A 6000-nucleotide genomic window follows, 5' to 3' on the forward strand; every position below is an offset into this window, starting at 1 on the left:
ATATGCGAGAAATAAGTTCAGGTTCACACTACACGATTTTAGGCTGGTTTTTCAGTCGCCGACTGTTTTTGTAGATCGCCGACAGAAACTGTGGTCGGAGGCAAATCGGGGATCACTCGGCGCTCGGCTCAGTCGTGTAGCGTGAACTGCTGAAAGACGCTCGCCGAGTGGTCGCCGACTCATCGCAGACGACCGGCAGATATCTAGCATGTTTAATATCTAGCATGTTTAATATGTAGCCCAGTCGGCGACTGTGAGTCAACAGCAGCGTCTAGCTTCATACAACTTTACTACAACACTGTGTTTAAGTTATTGTGACTGTACTGGCCTCGCCGAACGTAGCTTCCAGCTATCCAGTTAGCTAAACACCCTCATTCAATGATCCTCGGAACCCCGACGTAGTGTTGAAAATCCTTTATCGAATGAAAGGTGTAAAACTACAATCACAAGCAAAACAAATATGTCACATAAACATAAGGTTTAAATCATACATCAACAATCAATAAAATACTAACACTCACAGGGAATGCCTGATGAACAAGCAGTAAGAGCGGAATGCATCGGCTGTACATGCTTCTCTTCTCTGCTATAAGATGGGAGACACTTCCTGGACCCGTATGTAAGGGTAGCTAAACTGCCAGCAGATTTACTGGACTGGCCAGAACACTCCCCGCCTGGTATCTGTAAGATACCACGACTAACTATACTGGGGAGAATAGGAGGACCAGATCAGAGATGGGCCTGTAGAAAATCTTTACTGCGCCTTGCTGCACAACCTTTATCTCTGCTTTCCTTATAAGTCCATCTTTACTAGGCACACCCTTCACCACAACACCCATAGGCCACTCGTTTCTTCTCACTTGTTTCTCTTTAAGGAGGACCACGTCGCCATCCTTTATGTCTTTTCTTTCCTGTTGCCATTTCTGTCGAAATTGCAAGGTGACGAGATACTCTTTACGCCACCTACCCCAGAATTCTTCGGCCAGAAGCTGTACACGCTTCCACTGATACTTCAGCACTTCCCCTTGACCTAGATCACCGTGCTGGGGAGGAGGCAGGCAGGCCTTTTGTGTCAGCAGCATGGAAGGTGTGAGGATGTAAGGATGCTCCGGGTCGGATGATACGGGCACTAGAGGCCGCGTGTTGATAATGGCAGTGACTTCTGCCAGAAGTGTGGTTAGGACTTCGTGAGTGAGTCGAACTCGAGCAACCCGCATCAACATGGAATCTAATATGCGCCGGACCACTCCTATCATCCTCTCCCACACTCCACCCATATGAGATGAATGAGGTGGGTTGAAGAGCCACGTGCAATTCTGATCCTGCAAATATACGTCTATCCTTTTTTTCTCTGGTGTGTTTATTCCCAATTCTCTGCAAGCACCGATGAAGTTGCTACCACTATCTGAACGCAGTTGCTTTGCTGGACCACGTAGTGCGAAAAAACGCCTTAATGCGTTTATAAAACTTGAAGAGCTCATCTCTTCGACCACCTCTATGTGAACTGCCCTAGTACATAGGCAGGTAAACAATACTGCCCACCTCTTGGCATTCGCTTGGCCTCCTCTGGTGCGCCTTGTGGACACTTCCCATGGGCCGAACAAGTCCATGCCCACATAGGAGAATGGGGGCTCGGCTTGAAGCCGATCTCTTGGAAGGTCACACATTTTCTGTTCCTGTACTCTACCTCTGAGTCTCTTGCAGGTGACACAACCACTGAGTACTTTACCTATACATCGCTTTGCTCCAATCAGCCACAGTCCGCTTGCTCTGACAGCGCCTTCAGTAAAATGCCTTCCTTGGTGATGGATTTTTATGTGGTGGTGTCTTACAAGAAGGGTTGCGACACAGTGGCTGCCAGGAATGATAACAGGATTAGTTTCTTTCAGGTCAAGGCCGGAGTGTTTAATGCATCCGCCGATCCGGAGCAGATCCTTACTGTCAAGGATAGGGTTCATCTTTATGAGTGGGCTTTGTGGAGAAAGATCGCGCTTCTCCTTGATGCGCTTGATTTCCTCTGAATACGCTTCGCGTTGTACACTCCTGTTGTACACTCCTGATGATGAGGTCCTCGGCCCCTTTCAGCGCATCTGATGAAAGGCTTCTCTTGCAGATATGCCAACCAGAACAACCTACTTCATCACTTGGGTTGGCAAAACAATGTACTATGTGGCGGAGACGTGCTATGGCTCTGACCAGTGATTTCCATTCCGAGAATCGTCCCCATCGTGTCGAGCTCAAATAGCTCTCGGAAATATGAGTGGACAGGGGTTTCACCTCAGGACGTACCTCGACATCGGTCTCTGGATCAACGAGCTTGAACCTGAACGGTCGTTCTGGTGGCTGCTGCGATGGGTCGTGGAGGAAAGAAGGTCCTTTAATCCATGTGGTGTTACTGAGACTGGAAGCAGAGACTGAGTGTGAACCATGATCGGCAGGGTTTTGGTTTGTTGACACGTAATGCCACTGCTCAGGATCAGACGACTGCCTAATGCGCTGCACTCTGTTATTCACATAGACATAGAAACGTTTTGACTGGTTATGGATATAACCCAAAACCACCCTGCTGTCCGTATAGAAGTTTACTGCATCGAGTTTTATGTCTATCTCCTCTTTTACGTCTGCAATTTCAACAGCCATCACTGCTGCGCACAACTCCAGCCTGGGAACGGTGAGTTCAGGTTGAGGAGCGAGTCTAGCTTTACCAAGCACAAACCCAACTTCTGATTCCCCACTGTTGATAACCTTGAGATATGCGACAGCGGCAATAGCCTTAACTGAGGCATCCGAGAACACACATAGTTCTCTGTATTGAGCTCTGTCGGGGGGTTGGTGGAATATGTGCGGGATACCTGGATATCTCTGAGGTGCTGTAATGAATTTTGCCACTCTATCCATTTTGCCCTCATGTGTTCAGGTAAGACCGAATCCCAGTCATTGATCTGCACGGAGAGCTCTCTCAGCAAGAGTCGGCCCTGAATGGTCACTGGGGATAGGATGCCCAGTGGGTCAAAGATGCTGTTGACTACCGACAGCACCCCTCTCCGTGTGTACGGTTTTTCATTTTCAGGCACATGAAATGTGAGGAGGTCTGACATGATACTCCACCTTATTCCAAGGCTTCGTTGGACTGGTAGCTCGTCCACGAGCAGGTTGAGATTTTGAAGATCTTTCGCCCTGTCCTCTGTTGGGAGTGCGTCCAGCACCTCCACCTTGTTGGAAGCCACTTTGTGGAGTCTGAGGTTTGAGGCTGCTAACATCTCCTGAGTTCTCCTTAGGAGATCAACAGCTTCCTCCACAGTAGGAACAGACTTCAATACATCGTCCATATAGAACTCTCTTTCCACCAGGCGACGTACATCTGCCCCATATTCCTTTTCTGATTGTTGAGCAGCTCGCCTCAGTCCGAAAATTGCTACAGCAGGCGATGGGCTGTTTCCGAACACATGCACCCTCATTCTGTAATCGACAGCCTCTTTATTCAAGTCGTCTTGATGCCATAGGAAACACAAAACATCTCTACAATCTTCTCGTACTAGAAAACAGTGGAACATCTGTTGGATGTCGGCTGTGAAGGCCACTGGGTTCTTCCTGAATCTCATGAGCACACCCAACAGGCTATTGTTCATGTCAGGGCCGGACAGCAGCACATCATTGAGAGACACCCCATCAAACTGAGCACTGGAGTCGAAGACCACGCGTATCTGGGTTTATGTGGGTGATATACTCCGAACGACGGCAAATACCAGTACTCCTTGCCTTCCTGCACTGGAGGTGCGGGTTCTGCATGGTTGCTCTCTAGCACTTTTTGCATGAATTCTACGAAGTGAGATTTCATCTCCGGGCGTCTGTCAAGGGTACGGCGTAGAGACCTGAAGCGACTCAAGGCATATTGTCGGTTATTGGGTAGGTGCACTCGTGGTTTGCGAAATGGCAGTGGGGCTACCCAACTGTTCGTGGAATCTTGAAAGAATTCGTTTTCCATCATGCTGAGAAACACCTGGTCCTCCATGGAGCGAGCAATTTTATTATCGTCTTTGGTCTGACTGAATACTGTAGAGCCTAACTCCTCGCCGTGCTCTACAGCACTGTTTAGGTATCCTGCAACATGGTTTTGACTGAGAGGCTGATGCGAATTTTGCGAGACTACTTTTTCTTTAACCAGTAGGTGATTCTCACATGGCTGAAAGTGAGTTGGCCTGCCATTCTCAAGAACAAACGTTTTCATGCTAGTGACATCTCGTGGTCTATGGACGCTACCTAGGCACACGTCACCGACTATCACACAGCCCAAATCTAGCTTTTGCGCATAGGCTGCATCATGCGGGCCATTTATCTGCCTTCGAACTTTATGCACCCTCAAAATGTCTCTCCATAACAGCAACAGAATCTCTGCTTCTGGGTCTAAAGGCGGAATTTCGTCCACTATTGTTTCAAGATGAGCGTGGCTTGGACCCGTATGTAAGGGTAGCTAAACTGCCAGCAGATTTACTGGACTGGCCAGAACAGTGACAGCACTGGAGAAATAGTGCGATTGACTATATCTATGTTCACTGCAACGGAGAGATTAAATAATTCTGGAAATTTGGGACTATGGAGTGGTTAAACGATAAAAAAAATAGTAACGAAAATGTGGAGTACATGTACATTGTTTTTTTCTTCTACGTGGTGTTGCTGGTTCTCGCGAGAGTTTCGTTTTCGTGTTCTCGTGTTTTTGGACGGCAGCCAGATGAGTCGACGATTCCCCAGTCGTTTAATTCGTGAGCCCGCGCCGCCGATCAGTCATGTAGTGTGAAAGCCACAACAACTGAAAGACTCGCGATTACAGCACAACCAGTCGTGTAGTGCGAACGGCACAAAAACCTGACGACCGAGAAGTCGTGCAATGTGAACCTGGCTTTAGCTAGACAAGGGGGCCCTACAGTGGGAGGGGCCCAAGGCAATTGCCTAGCAACGCCTCTATGCAAAGACCGCCTCTGTGTAGGCACTCTCTCTAGTAATAATGTAGTAAATTGTGTGAAGGCACTCCTTGTGAGATGAAGGCAGACAGCCCTGAAGGTCTCTGGTTTGTAGATAAGGATGAGCTGCATCTTAATGGTGCATCTGACGTACCGTGGCAGGGAAGGAGTGATGGGGGTGATACCTCACCCCATTACCTCACCTCACGTGGGCCACCAATGAGACCTAACATGCTTAACTCATGTCATGGAAGTATGATGTAATCATGTAGCAAAATAATATAAGAACTATGGTCTGTGAGTGGGGGGCAGCTTTCTCTTGCAGACGCTCTTGAGTGTGTGTAACGGAGATCTCTGGATCGATTCATCTTTCTATTTTTCTGTCTTTTATAATAATAATAATATGTTTATTTTATATAGCGCCTTTCACAAACCCAAGGTCGCTGTACACAAATGAAAGGGGAAAAATACAGGGCTTAGAAAGACCGAAAATATTGAGAAAAGTGGAAAGTCTTGAGTTGAGTTTTGAAAGTAGAGAGAGAGTCAGAGGAATGAATAGAGGGAGGTAATGAATTCCAGAGGGTGGGGGCAGCAACACTGAATGATCTGCCACCCATAGTAGAGAGTCTGTGGCGTGGGACGGAGAGCAAACCTAGGTTAGAGGACCTGAGCTGACGTGATGAGATATGAAGGTGGAGAAGGTTGGAGAGATAGGAGGGTGCAAGACCATGCAGAGATTTGAATGTTAGGAGTAGGATTTTATAGTGCAGGGGTCTCCAACACTTCGCTCGCGAGCTACCAGTAGCTCGCCACCCCTTTCCGAGTAGCTCGCCAAAGGGCCAATGAATTACATATAAATTTGTAAACCTAATTGGTCCCATCGAGAAATCTACTTAAATTTATGTCCAATCAAAATTCACAGTTGTCCCTCCCCTTCTAACACTAAATAATTATTCGCCAATTTTACAACAGTTAGTTCACAATCCGACTGGTTGAGAAGTGTTCTAACCCTGCAGATATGTGTGATAACAGCACGGTATTC

This window comes from Brachyhypopomus gauderio, chromosome 3 (assembly GCF_052324685.1).
Source record: "Brachyhypopomus gauderio isolate BG-103 chromosome 3, BGAUD_0.2, whole genome shotgun sequence".
Lineage (NCBI taxonomy): Eukaryota > Metazoa > Chordata > Actinopteri > Gymnotiformes > Hypopomidae > Brachyhypopomus > Brachyhypopomus gauderio.